Consider the following 18,984-nt stretch of genomic DNA (forward strand, 5'->3'; position numbering starts at 1 on the left):
CGTCTTCCCTGAGAGGCTGGCGACCCTCTCGCTTTGCCAGCTCCCGCTGGTCCGGATAAAAGCAGACCATACCTGCTCCCCAAGTGCCGTTCCCTAAAGGGGAAACGAGGCTCGTTCACTGCTCGTCTCGTTCCCTGCAGAAAAGAAACGCCTTCAGCTACTGCTGTCCCACTCGCTTTAATAACCGAAGCTCTCTCCCACTTGCCTTATATATGAGCCTTAAAACGCTTCGGGGAGGACTCTCAGCCTCAACTGTCTTCTTGACAGGAGAGATTCAGTCAAAACCTCCACATCGCCCTGAAGGGGTCTCGGTGAAAGCTCCCGCTCCTTCCCCTTTCTCGCCCCCCTCTTTCCCGCCCCTCAAGTAAGTTCCTCTGCGTGTGTGAGATCCGGCGGGTCTGCCTGGCTTTTCGCGTACTTTGTGGCGAAAATTTACTCCTCAGGTTGAGATTCATAAAGAATAGGTATGCTGAGAGTAACGACGTTCGTGAGGAGGAAGCCGGAGGCGGGGGGGAGAGCAGCTGAGGAGGGAGTTTTGGCGTTTCTGCCTCAGAGGATGCAGTTCTGAGTCAGACATCCTCCCGCCCGCGTTCGGTCCCACAACAGCCTGGGACGGAGCCCCTGCCCCTCCCCCGCGGTCTGCGCCTCCGGGGCTGCGGATCGCCCCCGGCACCAGCCCCAGCTGCCGCCGCCGCCCCTCCTCCGCTGCCCTACTTCCCTCCACACCCCCTCACAGCCCCCCTGCCCAGCCCCTGCCGCAGTCTGGTGTCTCGGCCGCGCCCAGACCCGAGCCGTTCAGCGTAACGTGCAAAGCGCTGTTGTAAAATGGACACTGAGGGCTCGGCGGGCGCAGACTGCGCTCTCAGCCCATAAGCAAAATGGCGGCTGTTTGGCTTCGCCTTGGTAACCCTGCCCCTGCCAGGCGGGGCGGGTAAGCCCCGTGCAGTGGGAGGGAGGGGAGAGCGGACGCCATTTTCCCAGAGAGAGGCAGTGACATAGAAGGGAGCGTAGGAGGCTGAAAGGAGGGAGACACGGGAGCAGCGGCGGCAGCGGGGTTTGTACACAGGTCCCAAGGCAAAGGCGCTTCCGAGCTCGTCCCTGTAGGGTTCTGCGCACTGAGCTAGGTTTGGGGGGAGGGGGGGGTCTCCTCTTTCCTTTCTTTCTCTTTTCTTTCTTTTACCAGAGCCTGCTGAGGGTTCCTGCCTAGGGTAGGGATATCCGCAGTGGGGCTGTTGCATTGTTTTGGTTGGGATAGAGAAGGGGCTCAGCTGAGGGGTCCTGCTGCCTGGCCTGTGACTATTACAGGTGAGTGTTTGGTTATTACTAGGGTATTCTGCTGTGGGTGCTTTGGGGAGGAGGGGGGTGGCAAAAAGGGAGTGAAATGCGATGGGAACGTCTCATTACCCTCGGTGCGAGTATAACTCCTTCCCCCCCCTGAAACGTGTTTAAATTCTGTTTGAGTTGCCTTGAATTTGTTTTTGCTTTTGTGGGGTTTGGTTAAAAAATGGCAGGCTGTCGCTATATCTTGTGAATATGGCGGGTTACTGTAACTGGAGGAGCTGAGGAGAATTTTTTGGCAGTTACGCCAGATTTATGCATTATGCTTGGAAAAAGAGCCAGAAGGGGCTATTATGTGACAACATACACTTCTTTAGACTGGTGGTTTTTAGAACGGGTTTGTGTGTTACTGGGACTGCGTATTGAGTTTTATGAAGCTTGGGAAAACCTATTCTCTTCCTCCATCCTGTATATTTTTGCTTTGTGGTACTAAAATGGCTCGTTATAGGCCTAATCTCTCTGCCTTCCACACCCCCGCCTCTTTTCCTCCCTCCCTGCTAATATCTCCGCTTCGTGGTGTAACCTGGACAAACGGAAAGCAGTCCCCAAGAGTTTCTGTGCCAATTTAAAAGGGGATCATTCTCTCCACCCCCTTTCTTGAGGGTGTAAGTAGTTATATTGGTGCATACCTTTCTTGCTTTAGTTTCTGCAGCCAGTGTTGGTGTTCCTTGGATGGCATATTTCGATCTCTTTCTTAAATAAATATTGGTGGGGTAGACCCCATTGCTGCAGACATAGGGGAGGAGAAACAAGCGGTTCACTGTGTAGTACTAAACAGGGTAGAGAAACATAATATAGCCTGATGATAAAGGTCCTGTATTCCCCCATACTCAGCCATTAGGGAATGTGCAGTGGCTAAAAGCCCTGAGGTCCCTAAAATGGTACATACTACGTGTCGTTAAAAGCAGAAGTTTAGTGCTGCATCTGGATTTAGGAATGTTTTAGTCTGTTTATTTACAGTACCTTAAAGGAATAATAACGAAACGTTTTTGTTATCCAGGGCTCAGGTCAGAGAAAAGAAAGAGATATCCATGGCTGTGCTTACAATGCATGATTAATTGATTATAATCACTATACTTTCAAAGTTACTTTTCAAAAAATGTGGAGCAAATTTTTTAATTTCCCTCTTTTGTCCTTTAGAGATTCTAAAAATGGCGGCCTCAGGCTGATGTTGTGGTAATCTAATCAGCTCGGGTCCTCCACACCCCATGCAGTGCATTTGTCTGCAGCATATTAGAGTCTTACTATGTTTAAATGAAAAGACTGTTCCCTTCAAATAACGTACAAAACATCTCTTGACTTTACTGCGATTTAAAAATGCTGTGTTCCAGCTGATTAATTTTATTGGTTATGTGTGTGAAAGGCAAGTGAACGAGACCACTCTTGTCGGGGAAAAGGGGGGTGGAAAGAGGCAACAGACTCAAGCAGCTTTTTTGAGGGGTGTGTATAGGTTACTATAAGGTAATATGTCTGTCGGTTTAATAATTTGGAAGAGCTCCTGCGTTTGTGATGGGTACTGTACATCTGTCCATCGTATTAACGACATAAAAGCAGTGATACTTACCAAAATAAGTAGTGGATTAACATCACTAAAACAGTCAGCTAAATTCTTTGTGGAATCGCGTTTGTGAACGTCATGTTCACCTTCCAGGAAATACCTTTGCTGGACATTAGGGTAGTAATTCCATGTATTCATAGTTTGAGAATACTAAAAGAACTTACGGAAATAATACATGTGAGATTATAACCTGTTACTTTATTAAGATGTGGAATTTTTTCTGCTACCATGTAATCTTGGTATTACATTTTTTTCTTCAATCTGTTTTGTATATTGCTGTATAAATTTTATATGTGGTAATACACATACAAATACTGAGGCAAAGTGCAGTTCCTAACCTCTAATTTTCTTCCTAAATGAAATATGAACCTTTTAGTATCACCACTATAAATATGTTTGGGTGGGGGGAAGGGAGGTCACAAGGATTTATTATTTGGTAGTTGGTGTAGTGTACTCTGATACAAACTATGGAGGCTGCGAACTGTACATTTTAAGCAACAAAAAAGAAATTTTTCACTTTTGTTTTTTGTATGCCTGTCTTTAATCTTGTCCTTGGTTTAATGAGGTATGAATTCCTATTCTAGTATAGCTTTGGAACCTTCTGGATTTAAACAATCAAAAGTGAGGTATTGAAATGGCAAAACTGTCTTCAATCTCTGAAAAATTTTAATTTAGATACCGTTTAGAAGCACTGATGTGTGGTTTAAGGTATATCTGAAGTTGAACAATAAGGGAGTAAGACTTTTAGAGTGTTGTTAATGCATGTCTTTCGTGTGTTTTGAGGCCAAAGTCTGAGTGATTTCAACCACCAAGTGATGTGTTAATAGTCCAGTAATGCATACTCCCATCATACCTTCCTTATTTATATAGATATTATTTTTTTTAATAAAACATGCCTTACTGTATTTAATAGTACATGAATAATATTCTAAAGAGTGTATGTATGGGCCTTTTGGGAAACTTTCTTCTTTCTTCTCCCTAGGATTAAAGCTACTGTTCTTGTGAATAATTTTAGCATTATGACTTAGAGGGCTACACGGCTCTGTGGTCTAACTTCATGGCCTCAGTCATGTTCTCGAGCAGACGTCTGATTCAAGATTAAAATGAAAAGAAAATAATTTTGTACACTTTAAAAAAAGGGTTCAAGGGGGGAGATGAAATAAACCCAAAGATTGGAATAATCATACTCAAATTTTACAGCTTATCTTATAGACTTAAAATTTTGTGCACTAAGAACCTCTTGGGAATTTTCAGATCTTCCAGAGTTTCCCTGTACGAGTTTTAGTGAGTCAGTTTGCCTTTGTGACTCAGTTTCTCCATTTGTAAAAAGAGATCTGTGTTTTGTTTTAAGAAGACAATATTACAAAGGGAATTCTACCCTTATTTTTAAACTTAATTGATGTTGATGTGTTGAAGATATATTCATAAAAAATTAAATACACCCCACCCCCAACCCAACTAATAAAAACCCCTTGAAAGAGGGAGGGTTTGAAATCTAAACTTCTGTTTTTGCAGGAGACAGTTCTGATTTACAAACATGGTGTTAAAAATGCAATAATACGAACTGTAGTTCTAAAACCGTTTATGTATCTTCAAGCTTTTTTCCTATCTGAAGGAAAAATCTGCTTAACTGTCACTTAGCCTTTTGGGTGAGCTTTTTTGCCATCTGGGAAATTCCAGAGGGGAAATATATTGGCTTTTTACACTACATCTAGGAAAAGTTTTTCTTAGCACTAAAATTCAGATTACTTTTAGGAGTTGCATTACCTCATATCTTTGGTACAGTTTCAGCACACCCAACTGTTAATATTCTGTTGGAAAGCAACAGAATTACAGAAATCGGTGTCACACTGAAGGCTGTAGTGTCTCACTAGTCCTGATCTCAGTTTGATTTAAGGACAGTCTTAATTTTGCTTCCATGTTAATACTAATTTTAGTAAGGACTATTTGTGGGACTTAGTTAAGGAGTGGTGTATGTAATTGTAGAATCGTGGCATTGTTTTAAATAGATTAATGTAAATGAAGGTTTAATGAAAGTATTTTGCTGTGTTCATGTAACATTCTAACAAAATTGGGGTTGTGGGGGTGGTGTAGATTGGTGAAGATATAAAATGAAATTCAATTCAGACTTTTGGAGAGATCCTGAAGAAGTCCATCTATGTTACTGGCCTTGTGACTTCCATACAAATGAGCATTTGTGAATCTCTCAAAAGCAAATTTTGTTGGACAGTGTTTTTGGAACAGGTACAGTGTTTGAATGTTTCCACTGTGCAAATACTAGTTTTGATTTATTGCTAAGAATGAAACTTAAGGCATCTTCGAATAAAAAAAAAGTTTTGGCTTAGTAGAATGTTAAGGAAAAAAAACCCCTTTTTATTCTTCTGGATCATTTAAAATATTAGTTGTAGTGGGCTTTCAGATGGTGCAAGATGAGTATTTCTAACTACATCGGTGTTCACATTTTCTTACTAACCAAGAATTGTACCCACAAAAGTTAACCTAATCCCTTTGAGGATCCAAAGTTCTGCTCGTGACCTTCAAAACTATAGCAGGTTGTTTTGTTTTGTTTGTAGTATGTTCAAAGACGAAAACTGTTGTTTGTTATGCCTTAAAAGTAACAAGTTATTTAAAAGAAACCTTGTCCAGGTTTCATATACTTACTTGCTAGGAGATACTGAGATTGGTTTTGTTCCCTCTTACAAATCTTAATGTGGTGTTAGTGAAACAGGCAAGATTTTAAGGTCTGCTCGTTATTAGAAAAATTTAATAATTTGTAAAATTCAGAAGACAGTTTTGTTGTAAAAAGTATATTTTTTTTAACATGCCTGGCTTAAGTGCTTTCTTATCTTTATTTTTCTAAATTAAAATATTTGGCAAGAACTGTGGTAAATCACAGTGTCCACTCAAGTTATGTGCTTCAAAAGTACAAATGAAGAATGTATTGAAGTAGCACAGACATTGCATCCTGTGCAGGTAAAATGTGTTTGTTAGTTTTGCATATTTTATTGAAAGAGTGCTGTCTCTCCTTTTATGTGATAATTCATACATTGCTTAGATGGAGATGCAGTGTTGTAAAACTTAGCTGAGCCTTGGAAGGGACCTGCAGTTTTGCAAATCAGACAAGGTATGGGAAAGGCAAAACAGTATTGATTTTATTTTAGAATTTAAAATTAACATTTTCAATGTGTAGATATTAAAATGTCATAGTGCAGGCTCAGGTTTAGACAAGTTATTCTTATTTGTAGTTGTGTTTTGTGTATTTTGTGCCATCATAGTATAGGTAATCATTCACTTTTATATCTTTATCTCAGAACTAAATTACAGTCAAGTTCAAAGACAAGATGATAAAACTAGATTTTAATGACATTATTGTACTTTACATTTCAACCTTAGAAGGAGGACCTGTAATCTATTGCCCATTGTTGGTTATTTCATCAGTCACAGAAAGTGACGAAATGAGTATCCTATATTTACAAAGTGACAATTGAAAATGTATACAGGATGGTAGGTTTGGATCTTTTACCCTGAGGAGCTCTGAATATTTAAATTGGTTTAGTGTTCATTACTCTTTAACTCTTCTAACTTGACTATGTCTAAAGATACTTTTTTCTTTAACAGTAAGTGATGCACTTAACTTGCCCTGAGTAGACAAAAGGAGCTAACTCCTAATTAGTATGGTTATAATGGGGCTGTGTTTAAAACCGTATCACAAGACAGATGATATTCGTAGTCTAGACAGTTAATCCTGTCTTAACTGTTGGTTTAAAGAAACTTTTCTAATGAGGAATGTTTTTAGTAGGTTCTACTTAAACTGAAGGTGAAGACCTGAGAATTACAGCAACTTATAGCTTCTGGAGAAGGTATAGAGAGATTACACCTCTCATTTGGTAGAAACGTGAATATTTTTACATATAACTGATGAACAATACAGTAGTTATTTTACTGGTTATAAGGATAAGGTTCCTTCCTCAGATGCTTTACCAAGCAATACAGCCAATTGCTCTTTTTTAGGGTAGAAATACTTGATGAGACTCTTACTCTTTAATATCATTATGCAGGATTTTTATGAATGACTGTAGTGATGTTTTTTTTATAATGTTCATTCTCTACTGTCTCTTTGCAATCACATCTTCTGTACTGGAAGACAAATAAAAGACAAACTCTGCATCTTTTTCCCCCCCTCCCGTGTGGCAGTAATATTGACAGTTAAAAGCTGTGTTTTGTGCTTCCTTTGCTGGGCAGAATTTCTTTGTTGTGTTTTTTCTAAGATGGCATATTTCATATCTTTGTTACTACAATTAAAAATACACATTGAGACCTTTGAAAACGCAAAGGTATAAAGTTACAAATGCAGGGAATCTAAATTTCTTAACACAAATAAGTCAAGATAGTTTTGCAAGGTTATTGCAATTGAAAATGAAATATTTTTTGTTGTCTTGAAAGTAGGATCTTTAGATCTTAAACTTCTGTATTTTTTTGTCTGTCCTTGAACATGACAGTCTTCTTCATCTGTTCCCTCACCCTTTCTTGCCCTCTTTCTCCCAAAATCTGGGATTGAAATATTGCCAAGTTGTTACCAAGAAATATAGTCCAGGTTGGAACTGTGGTTAAAATTACATAAAAGAGTTCTTTTAACTGCTAGAAAGAATTAAGGTTTTTATTTGAAAGAGTGCAGCTTTCTGACTTGCTTGTCTTTAGATTCCTAGGCATAAGCATAACAATTAAGTGAATGACTACAAACTGCTTCCATAAGTAAAAGTAGCAGCGCTGTTGTGCTATTCATGTAAGTCAAATGCCACTGATGAAACAGGGGAACTAGTTTTTGGAATCTAAGTGAAAACATGTCAAAACAGAAATTTGCTTAGCTGAAATGTCAGACTTCAAATAAGTCGAAAAAATACTTTTTGTGTAGTAGATATCTAATAGTTACAGTAGACTCCAAAGTCTTAACTAAGCAGCACAGAAAAAGGTTAAATGAATTGTTTTATTTGATGTCATGAAGACAGCAAAATACTTATATTGGTATTGCCTTCACCAGTCTGTGTTTGTAGCCACATGTTTTCCCCCAAAAAAGCCTTGCTTTTTGGTGGGAGGAGTATTGGGCCTTTAGCATTTAGACCTTCCAGTGAGTGAATCACCATACCATAAGGTATACTGTTACACTTAATAAAAAAGAAATATACTTAGCTTTACAGTTGTAGACATGATTTACAGAGTATTCTTCCAGAATGTGGATTGTCTATACTTGCAGAAACCCTTTATATTTTTAAAAGTTTGTCAAGAATAATAACTTAAGGTAACAGGTGTAAATAACATTTGTTTGGAGAATAATTGGTAAGTCACAGGCATTTTGTGTAAGTTCAATCAACAGTTATTTAGCATTTTGTGGTAGGTGGAGAAAAATGTTTGCAGTAAAACAGTTGATAGAAAGAATGACTTAAAGCCAAGATCTTTTTACTGGAAAACTATTTGTTTTCTTAACCTTTGAGTTTCTATTTAAAAGGAATTTCACATCTCACAATGATACAGTATAATGCACTAATGTTAGGTAGCTAGTATATACTTCTCTAAGCAATAAGCAATATTGTTATCAAAAAGTAATTTTTTCTCTTGCTCTTCTTCATTTGCTGTACTTGTTTCGTATTTTACAATTCCTTGACTCTCCAGCTCAAATAATTGATAGTTTTTGAATGGCTAGGCCTTTTTGTGTGTGGTTTATTTTAGTAAGTATGGCAGTTGTTTAGTAAACTTAGAGATATCAAGTGATTGGCAGTTAATTTTCAATTCTGGGGGTTGATTTCTGTAAATACAAAACCTAAAATCTGTAAGCATTGTATTTTTCTGTATACCTTTGCTTACTGCTTCTTGGATAGATTTCTGTTCAATAAACTAATTCTTACTCTTTCTGTAACTGCATTTACCTTTATTTCCCCTCTACCACTCATTCTTTTTCTCTTCCTAGTCCTATATTTTGTCTAACTTCCACTGAGAGAAGAAAAGGAGGAGTGAAGAGAGAGAAGAGGTAAGGGGAAGTCTTCCATGTTTTAATGGACTGGCATAAATATTTGAGGAAGAGAGATCTCTTTCCATCACTTTTTCAGGAATACACAAGAAGAGCACTCTTGAACCAGATAGTAAAGGGAAGATAGCCTATGGCCAGTGAAAACTAGCTCTTCTGTATGGCAGAAATTTTGCTAACTGACAGATTGATTCTAGGCAGCTTAAAAGGGCAGCTTTCTTTCCACTCACTAGAGTTGGTGTAATGCATGTAATGATCTGTATACTGAAGAATTGATACTTACATGACGGAAACTCAAGTTTTTTATGCATGAATCTTGGATGCCATGGAGGATGCAGGGTTTTTTTTCTTCTTTGTTCAAGATCACCAACTGAAGACCAATTCATGAAGTTTGGCTGTCATTCCAAACATGACTGAGGTCTTGGTTGAATGTGAACTCCTATATTTATTGTATCAGGATGTTCATAAGTATGCTAATGAACACTTTACTTCACTATGCTTGTTCTTACTCTGTATTGGCACTGGGTTAAAAGCAAAGTAGGAGGAGCCTTATCCTGTAGTAGTTTGGTTGTAATAGCCATGTTTATTAAATACATTGGTCTAATGATCACTAGGTCTCTGTCAGTGCAGCAAATAACTTAAAAAACAAAAATTTGGTACAGTTAGGAATCCTTGTGAGTATAGTACCCTTGAGATCTCTGAAGTTTAATGAAAATGCAAAAAGGGATGGAAAGGGGCAGCTATGAGCAGTGTCCTGGAAGAAGCAGGGAGAGGAAGCATAATGGTTTTAGCCATTATCTGTCATATGTGTAACTCCAAACCTGCTATAGCAGGTACTCCTCCTCCCCGCCCCCCCCCCCCTTTTTTTTTTTTGGCTGGCTGACAGGGCATGTGAGAAGGGGATGAGGTGGACCTGACTACTGACAATGTGTGGGTCAGTGTGGATGGCATAGGAGGTTATTGAGGGGCTTGTGAGTCAGGCCAGGACTAGTTAATACTGTGATAAGGAAGATGGGGAGGAAGATAGAGCTATGAGAGTGATATAGAGAACATTAGGTCAGTGGGAATGTTTGGGCAGAAGCTATAAATACATAGGAAACCAGATTTCTTCTAGAACAAGTTTTTTCTTCCATGTGATTTGCAGGAATTGGTCATTAATGGGTCCTAATTTGTATATTGTATTTGAGCATGCCTACTGTGTCTTATTTTTATCTACTGTTTTTTGTCTCAGCACAAATTTGAAGTAGACTGCTAACTGGTCTATTAGGTTACCATAGAGAGCAGCAAACAGTAGCAAAGGTCTGAATTTGGACTCATAGCTGTTTCTAAGCCTGCATACTTCATACTGCAACTGCAGTGGTGTAACATTTGGAAGTTGGGTATCCCTCCTAATCTCTTAGCAAAATCTGTACCATGGTGGAGTATGTCGGGGGAAACAGAGAAGGAACTTCCTTGTGGGTAAGATTAGTCATTTATTCATGTATTCTGCTTCTAGGTCTGATTAAAGATGTGTTATCTCCTTAGAAACAGCCAGCAATAAATAAATATTCAGATTACCTTGATTTATGTATTTATGCTGAGCATATATATGCTGCATGTATTTTTTCCACATTTGTGTGTAGATACATAGGTACACTTATATGTACACATGTGCACACAGAGTAGTTCACTATTTGAAAGATATCTAGAGTATACCATTAAAATGTCAGTTTCTATCACTAGTTTTCGAAATAACCTAACTGTTGTATAGAGAAGATGCAAGTGCTCAGAGCAGTGATAGAAAGCAGAAGTTTAGCAAAACATACTTTTTTTTTAGTAAAATCTTAATGCTTTATTCTCTGTAACTTGCCCCAATTGAAAAGAAAAATTAAAAAAAAAAAAAAAGTTGAAGAAAAAATTAAAAAAAAGATTGTAGGCAGGGAAGCCAAATAGGGAAGCTCAGTTTCTTGGCTCTGTGACAATTCAGGGTAGTAGTTTTCACCCTGGATTTGTGGACTGTATGACACATTGTATTGATAGGTGCATTTTTACTTAGAAATTTCTCCTGTATAGGTTGTGCTACGGCATAGGTGTATTGCCTTTTCTTAGATCTGGTCTTGTGGATTTCTTTGTGGGAAGGGTGGTTCCCATGACCACAGGTTAGAACTGTTGGCCTGTAAATCTCAAGGAAGGAATGACAAGAATTGCTTTTGCTAATGATTGCAAAATATGTGTACACATATGATGTAATCGAGGGGAGGGAAGAGGAGAATGTTTAGATTGCATGCTCAATAAAGGCAGCTTATGCATAGAAGATGTTTAAGTGTTTGTCCTCTAAATGCTCTTTTACCCTTTTTCCAGGGTATGTAGTAGGCTTGATTTGGTGTGTCTCAATTTTAAGGTACATAACTGTGTTCCTGTGTGCTATATTGAGTACCAGTGCTTCAAATATGTTTTTATCCACTTCCCCTTATAAAGAAAGCATTTTTAAGGGCAAGGAAGGCACCAGCATGCCTTGTGGACTATTTTTCCTGGTGTGCTAAGAAAAACAAACAGAATACTACCTTTTGGTCATTAATATCCATTACCTGAGATGACTTGTATAAACAATTAACACCAAGATCAGGGGGAGTCAGCAGAGGTCTGAAAGCAGTTAGTACCATTTTGGAAGTCTTTGGATCTTGCCCAGAAGTCCCTGTTGAGATGGGAAACTGTAGTTAGTTTCAGAGTGATCCTGTGTGATTCTGGAGCCAACCTGGACCTACAGTAACATGAATTTTCTACTGGGAGCAAATGGAAGTTGGAGTTGTGGTTTGGGCTTAGTGCTGTATTAGTACAGGTAGATTGCTTCTACATTCAAATAGACTTGAAGTTACAACCAAGTTAGCATCATATGCTGGTTGAACTGAAAGGTCTTGCTTGACTCGAGACTTGTGCAACGAGTTCATGTATTTTACATCTGAATCGTTTTTATTTGTAAATATAACTCTTCTATACCCTTCCTCTTCTTACTTGGCCCATGCATGAGTGGAAAATTGACTGTACAGATCACTTTGTTTCAGTGATCTGATCTGTTTGTTCCAGTAAGCCTCAAGTTAATTCCCTTAGATTTGTACGCATCTCTTAAAAATGAATCTTTATGTATATTGTGTGTATTCTGATACTTAAATACTGCTCCGGGAAATTGTTACAAATTTTTTGCCTGTATTTAAAGGGTATGAGGCAATGGATTTACCAGTACTCTTAGTTTAGAAAGAGAGAGCCTCTTCTGTATTTCTGATCAGGAAATAAGCTCGGCTTAAACATGGGGTGAACTGCCTATTTCCCCGTAAGTTGGTAAACACAGGCTATAACTTTTCATATGTTCAGGAGTGATGAACTGCCTATTTCCCCATAAGTTGGGGAACACAGGCAGTAACTTCTCATATGTTCAGGAGTGATAATTATTCTCAGACGTTTCAGTTACTCAGTTCACTAAATATGGGTAAATTATCACTTTCACCTTCTACTTATTTTGTAATATGTATTTGAAGTTATATAATTTTGCTTTTAAGGAAAGACAGTTGGCATATGTAGATAGGTTAGAAGGTTTGATTAAATTTTTTTCCCTCTAGTTATGTATTTTTCTGTATATAGATCTTGTGGAGATGCAGAGCAGACATAGTATAGAGATGGTAATTTGGTTAGTATACTAATGTTTCTGCAGTGACATTAGTTAAGGACTTTGAGGTAGAGGTGCATGCATCAGTATATGTATTGGGTTTGTGTGGCAAGGTTTTGGTAGTGGGGGAGTTACAGGGGTAGCTTCTGTGAGAAGCTGCTAGAAGCTTCCTGTGTTCCATGGAGCCAAGGCCAGCCAGCTCCAAGATGGACCTGCCGCTGGCCAAGGCTGAGCCCATCAGTGATGGTGGTAGCCCCTCTGGGATAATGTATTTAAGAAGGGAAAAAAGTTGGGGCAAGCACAGAAACTGCAGCTGGAGAGAGGAGTAAGACCATGTAAGAGAAACAACCCTGTAGTCACCAAGGTTGGTGAAGAAGGTGGGGGAGGAGGTGCTTCAGGCACTAGAGCAGAGATTCCCCTGCAGCCTGTGGTGAAGACCATGATGAGGCAGGCTGTCCCCCTGCAGCCCAGGGAGGACCCCATGCTGGAGTAGGTGGGTGCCCGAAGGAGGCTTTGACCCCCTGGGAAGCCTGTGCTGGAGCAGGCTCCTGGCAGGATCTGTAGCCCCTTGGAGAGAGGAGCCCATGCTGGGCCAGGTTTGCTGGCAGGACTTGTGACCCTGCAGTGGACCCATGCTGGAGCAGTCTGTGCTTGAAGGACTGCAGCCCGTGGAAGGGACTCATGCTGGAGCAGTTTGTGAAGAACTGCAGCCTGTGGGAAGCACTCATGTTGGAGAAATTCATGGAGGACTGTTTCATGTGGGAAGGACCCCAAGCTGAAGCAGGGGAAGAGTGTGATGAGTCCTGCCCCTGAAGAGGATGAAGCGGCAGAGACAATGTGTGATGATCTTAACCTCCATTCCCCATCCCCCTGTGCTGCTGGGTGGGGGCTAGGTAGAGAAACTGGGAGTGAAGCTGTGCCTGGGAAGAAGGGAGGGGTGGGGGGGAAGGTGTTTTGAGATTTGGTTTTATTTCTCATTACCCTACTCTGGTTGATTGGCAACAAATTGCGTTAATTTTCCCTAAGTCGAGTCTTTTTTGCCTGTGATAGTAATTGGTTGGGTGATCTCTCCCTGTCCTTACCTTGACCCATGAGCCCTTTGTTATATTTTCTCTCCCCTCTCCAGCTGAGGAGGGGAGTGATAGAGCAGCTTTGGTGGGCACCTGGCCTCCAGCGAGGGTCAACCCACCACAGTATAAAATCTTAATAATTACTTATCTAAAACCAGCACTGATTACTCTCATGAAATACTCAGCCTAATTACAGGCTAATCACAGTTAGATTTTTCTCCCTTAAACTTCTGCTCTCCATTTAGGGAAGCCCTGCTAATTTTCTGCAGAGGCATTCTGTGATGAAATCCCCAAGTCTTGAAACATCTGAACTGTGTAACTATTTTTTTTTTATCTTGTAACTGAGGAAGGGTGTTGACTGATAGAGGCAATTGCTAGAAGAAATTACTGAAGAACTTCAGGTGTATATTGAAGTCATAAAAACAGGAACAAAAGACTATTTTTGTAAGGCCTAGTGATGTGAGAAACTTGAACCGGTGTAACGATCAACTTGCTAAAATTAGTGTAGTGTTTTGTGTACATGGAAGATTCTTAGATATGACCTAAGAAATAACTTATTTGTAAGATTAATTCATGATTTCACTGATGCCCCTTTATAAATAAGAAAACAAATGTTGTATTGCACCTTGCTTCGAATTCTATTCCTAACTTTTATAGTGGATTTTTTTTCCCACTTTTAAATGCTTTTTGTCTTTAGTATCTATCATGTGACAATAGAAACTGGAAATTGATGTATGGGGAAAGAAAGGCAAGGAACAATGACATTGTCTGTGTAAAAAGCGGTCAGATGTACTAAGAAGAATAACAAAAACAGATTTCATTAATTTTTTTCCTCTTTTGGTTTTTGTAGTGTTAGGGTAAATGTGGATTAAAAATAAATCCAAACCAAAAGAAAAAACCCACACTTATGATAAGTGTGGGATATTAACTTGATATATTAATTTCTCTTCAGGATTTTTTTATGATTAAGGCAAAAAAGTTGTTACTGGTGTTGCCACTACCTCTTGCCTTTGATTTTTATGAAAAGTTTTGCATCTGTGATCCCAGATGGGAGCTTTAGTATTCTTACACATATAGCATATGTTCTAGCAGGCTTCTTAGTCCTGTTCCCCTTCCCTCTCCCTTCTTAAAAAAAGGTTAAATGTCTTGCAGAGGTGAGCTACCAATGCAGCATATAACCATGTGAGTTGTACCCTTCTCAGTACAGCAAGTACTGTTTGGTTTCTTCTGGCTTGAAAAGTATGCTTCATGATTAGCAAAAATAAAGGTAAATCAGAGTTTTCTGATCAGATTTTTATTGTTACTTTCTGTTTGAATGCAAGTACTGGGAACTCAGTTTCTGAATTTATAAAAGAACATGCAAGTAAAAGTAGTTAAATGTTTAAAAAAAATACTTTTCCTACCTTCCTAGGAAAAAAAAACAAAGAAAAGAAACAAAAAGAAACTTACATGGAAAATGCCATGGAAGAATTTGTCTGGACTCTTGACACTTAGAGGATGATTGATAGCTGGGATTATGAAACCTTGTTGGAGTGATCTGGACAGTTTGGCTAGACTTCAAGTTCTTATTTTTCAAGCGTACTTTCTGTCTAGGTGATCTATCATCTGCTTGTTTCCTGAAACTGTTCTATAGAGCTTTTGACGGTCCTACAAGAAGCAAGTGCAAGGAGGGAAAAAAGATATGCTGATAAAGTAGGCCTGGAGTTCCTTTCTGCCAACATCTGATCATAGCAACTGGATTTTGTTTTGAATGTTTGGACTGTGTAGGATTAGGTTTAAAAATACTGATGTAATGTCAAGAGATTACCCATTTACCTTCTGATTCAAGAGTTGAGCCCTCTATATTTGTGGTTTTTTTCCTCCTTTGTGTACCAGTGGAAAACGTAAGTTTTTTCTTCTGCTGTCACACGCTTGATCTTAGAAGGACATGGCAGAAAGGAAACATGTGGTCTTCGTTAGACCACAGAATAATGTTGTGTAAGTGGAATACCTCAGGGATAATATGTAAGTTATTTTCTGTTGTTTAATGCATAAATGATGTTCTTTGTACAAAACCACGCAGATTAATAATTTGGAATCTATTGTGCTGTTATGTTGTTAGAGCACAATTCATTTTTAAAAAAATAGTTCTGGTATCATAAACAAAGTGGATCATGAGAATTATGGTGAGGCCTCAAATATTTTAGACTTGATATGGCTGTTAAGTCAAAAAGCTCCTGTGTATTCTCTAGAGAGAAAAAGAACTGCCATAGAAAATGTAAACCAATGTGGTTGAATGGTAAAGTGTGAGAAGTTTCTTGCAGGAGGTTGATCTTGTGCAAGATAAATATTTTGACTAGATAGAACAAAAAGTTTTTTGTTTTTTTAAGATGAAAATTGTATTATTAGGGCAAGGTAAACTTCTTAACTGCAATTAAATTAAAGCAAAATTTCTTCAAATAAGGAATGTGTTTTCATATGATAAAGCTGTGCTGGTGGGGTGATAATGAAGAAAATCTGATTAATCTAAGAAATGGCCAAAACCCTTTTCAAAGCTTTTACAGTGTGTTATCACTAGAAGAATAGAGTGTGCCCAAACAAAATTGGAGGTCCTCTGCTGTTGAGATGAAGGTATGGTAGATAGGCTACTTTGCCCAATAAAGAGCTGATCATTGAACTTTAGACCAGCAGTTTTTATATAGTGCCTTTTAACTATATGGCCCTGAAATTAACTGGACAAACCAGTGTGGTCTTTCTAACTTTCAAATTCATGTACTGCTTGAAGAAAGATTTTCTTAAACAGTAAGTTGTGTATAATCTGCTTGGATTGTAGGAAGACTTCTCTAGCACCCTTCTTTCCACTCCTCCTGGCTAATTATTTAAATGAAATGCACCTATGAAAACAGTTTCTTTAGAAGGCTGTGGGTGACAGATTGTCAGAGTTCTGAAAGAATAATGACTTGAAATAGATGTGTACTTGAAGAAATTGGAAGGTACCATATTATGATAGCAGATAGTATTTTATGACTCATCTAAAATACCAAGCTTCAAAGGATAAGCAATCACTTTTAAGATGGATAAGGAAGAAAGTTCATCAGTGGTTACACTATTTTCTGTTCTGAACTTCCCAATTTTTGTAGTATAATCCAATAAAAATACTGGGAGTATTTTAGTGTGTCATGACAATACTTCTGATTCTGACGTGACAGAAAATATTTTCCTTCATCCCAAATCTGACATCACTGTAATGTTCATCACTGGATGGCCTGTAAGGTCACAGTTCTGTTAATAAGTGGGCACATAGTGAATTTATCCTCGGTCTCCCCCAGCCCCTGTCACAGGAATTCATTGAGGATGGCTACTCATAAATAATGAGCTATGTTTGTTTGAATTAACTTGGCTGCGTAGGTGTTGTGAGCCGGTGGCTGCCTCCATTCTTCCATACTTAACTATAGGCAGAGGAAAAACATTGGAGGGTTCTGTGCATGTGTGCATGGTGAAGACCTGAAATCTTAAGGTGGTAAAAAAATAATGAGGTAGTATTACAATCATATTCTGCTTCCTTTTAGATGAAACAACTTCTGTTTAATGCTGTTTGGCAAAATAAATTTGAGTTCCTCAAGTCTCTGATTTTATTCAGTATAGATTATTCTCTTTTTGAGTGAATTCTGACTAAGGCTTGAAAATGTATTTCAGTAGCTTGTAGTAGGGTAAGAAGTTCTGTCTTGGCTCTGTTCCCTCCCCACCTTTTTTTTTTTTCTTAAGAGTTGTGATGTATTTGCTTGGTCAGAGATGATGGGATTAATTGGGCCATACGTTAGCGAATTAGTTTTCTCTATATACATAGCTCTAAAAACATATACATAGCTCTCTTCTTTGCATTGTTTAAAAAAAAAAAAAAGGCCCAAATTTCACTTGATTCTCAGATGTGATAAGCGCATCTTTCTGTGTTCACAATGAAGGTCACTTGAATATATGGTAATTGGTTAACCTCAGTTCTATATAAGTTTGCAGATGTTATAGCCTGTGAGGCTGCTAAGGCAGGTTCTTCACTTCTATTAGTGTCCCGGCCATTTTTTCTACCTGGTCAGAAGTGTTTAAAGAAAGTTCAGTTAAGAAAAACCACACCACCACCAGAAGCAATTTTAAGTGCGAGAAACTTCTATCTAAGTGAGGACCTTGTTCCCAGGTAGTTGTGTCCAGTATGTCTTTTAGACCTACTTTGAAACACACTAAAACTGTTCTTTAGAATTATCTAATAACAAGCATAAAATAAAATCTCTATTATGCTGATGATTTGTTAGCATAGGTGGAACTGCAGTTGCTAGTGGAAGAACCCTTTAACCTGTGATAGCTGATTTACTTGGACGAAAAAAGTTGATGGTTTCTTTTCAGTTATTGGGTAGAAATTAACAGAAATTTTTTACTTATTCAGAAGAAGAGAACCTAATGGTAAGCTGATGTTTCCTGTAAGTTGTAGATGAGGCCATTCAAGGTTCTACCCTATGAGTAAACTATATGGTGGCAGAATGAGTGCTCTCTTGAACTGTAAGAGGGGCTTGGGGTTTCTCCTATGCCATCTACTAAAAATATTCTATACCTGCTTTTGGTTTAACAGGTTTTTCTTGCTGCTTATTCTTGAAAACATTGTGTTTTCCTTAATTTTATGCATAGCTAGTGATACAGTTTGACATTTGTGGTATGTGATAAGAAAATGCTTAGTGTTTAAATAAAACAAGATATCCCAACAGATAGTTGGCCTGATTGCTTTCCAGTGGATTGTATTTTGTGCCTCGTGTAATGTGACCAAAACACAACTTCTGCTGTCTAGTGGGAAAATGAACTGTAGAAGGTTTAGGCGCTTAAGAGCATGCCAAGATGTTTGATGTTAATTGCCAGACTTCAGTAGTGAGATAAAATTGAATAAGACTTGATGCCAGTTCGTACCTTAGAGAAGCCCTGTAGATGCCACTTCCTCATCCTGAAGATACCAACTTTATCAATAAAAGGAGCAAATTGAGATTTAAGTCCACAGTGGTTTTCTGAAGTCCTTTTTATAAGTACCCCATTTTTCACTAGAGGCTTGTTAGTTGTTTCTTGGCAATCTAGTATTTGGCAAGGATGAGTGTGTTTAAAATATGTTGATCTCAAAACTGTTGGGCTTTTATAGACTTCAAGTAAGACACTACATTTTGTCAGATAGGAGAAGTGTATTTATTAGGCACTGTATATCCTTCATTGCAAAGTGGTCTATGTCCTTGCAATTTCGGCATTTTGGAAGGAGTTTGCAATTATTCATTATGCAAGGATTGAAGATGGAGGTATTTTGCTTCAATTACCTAGTCACTTGTGGAAAACCTTGTCTATATTAGGCTATAAA

At 38.6% G+C, this 18,984-nt stretch overlaps 1 protein-coding gene across 1 annotated transcript in view; it reads left to right on the forward strand.

Moving 5' to 3' along the window:
- Positions 1-905: 905 nt before the first annotated feature.
- The window catches only part of KMT2E (lysine methyltransferase 2E (inactive)), a 65,814-nt gene continuing 47,735 nt past the window's right edge, over positions 906-18,984 (forward strand). The window contains 2 exon segments of the mRNA XM_049814194.1: positions 906-1,305; positions 8,859-8,918. The gene's annotated coding sequence lies outside the window, so the exon portion shown is untranslated.

Source organism: Accipiter gentilis, chromosome 11, assembly GCF_929443795.1.
Source record: "Accipiter gentilis chromosome 11, bAccGen1.1, whole genome shotgun sequence".
In the NCBI taxonomy this organism is placed as follows: Eukaryota; Metazoa; Chordata; class Aves; order Accipitriformes; family Accipitridae; genus Astur; species Astur gentilis.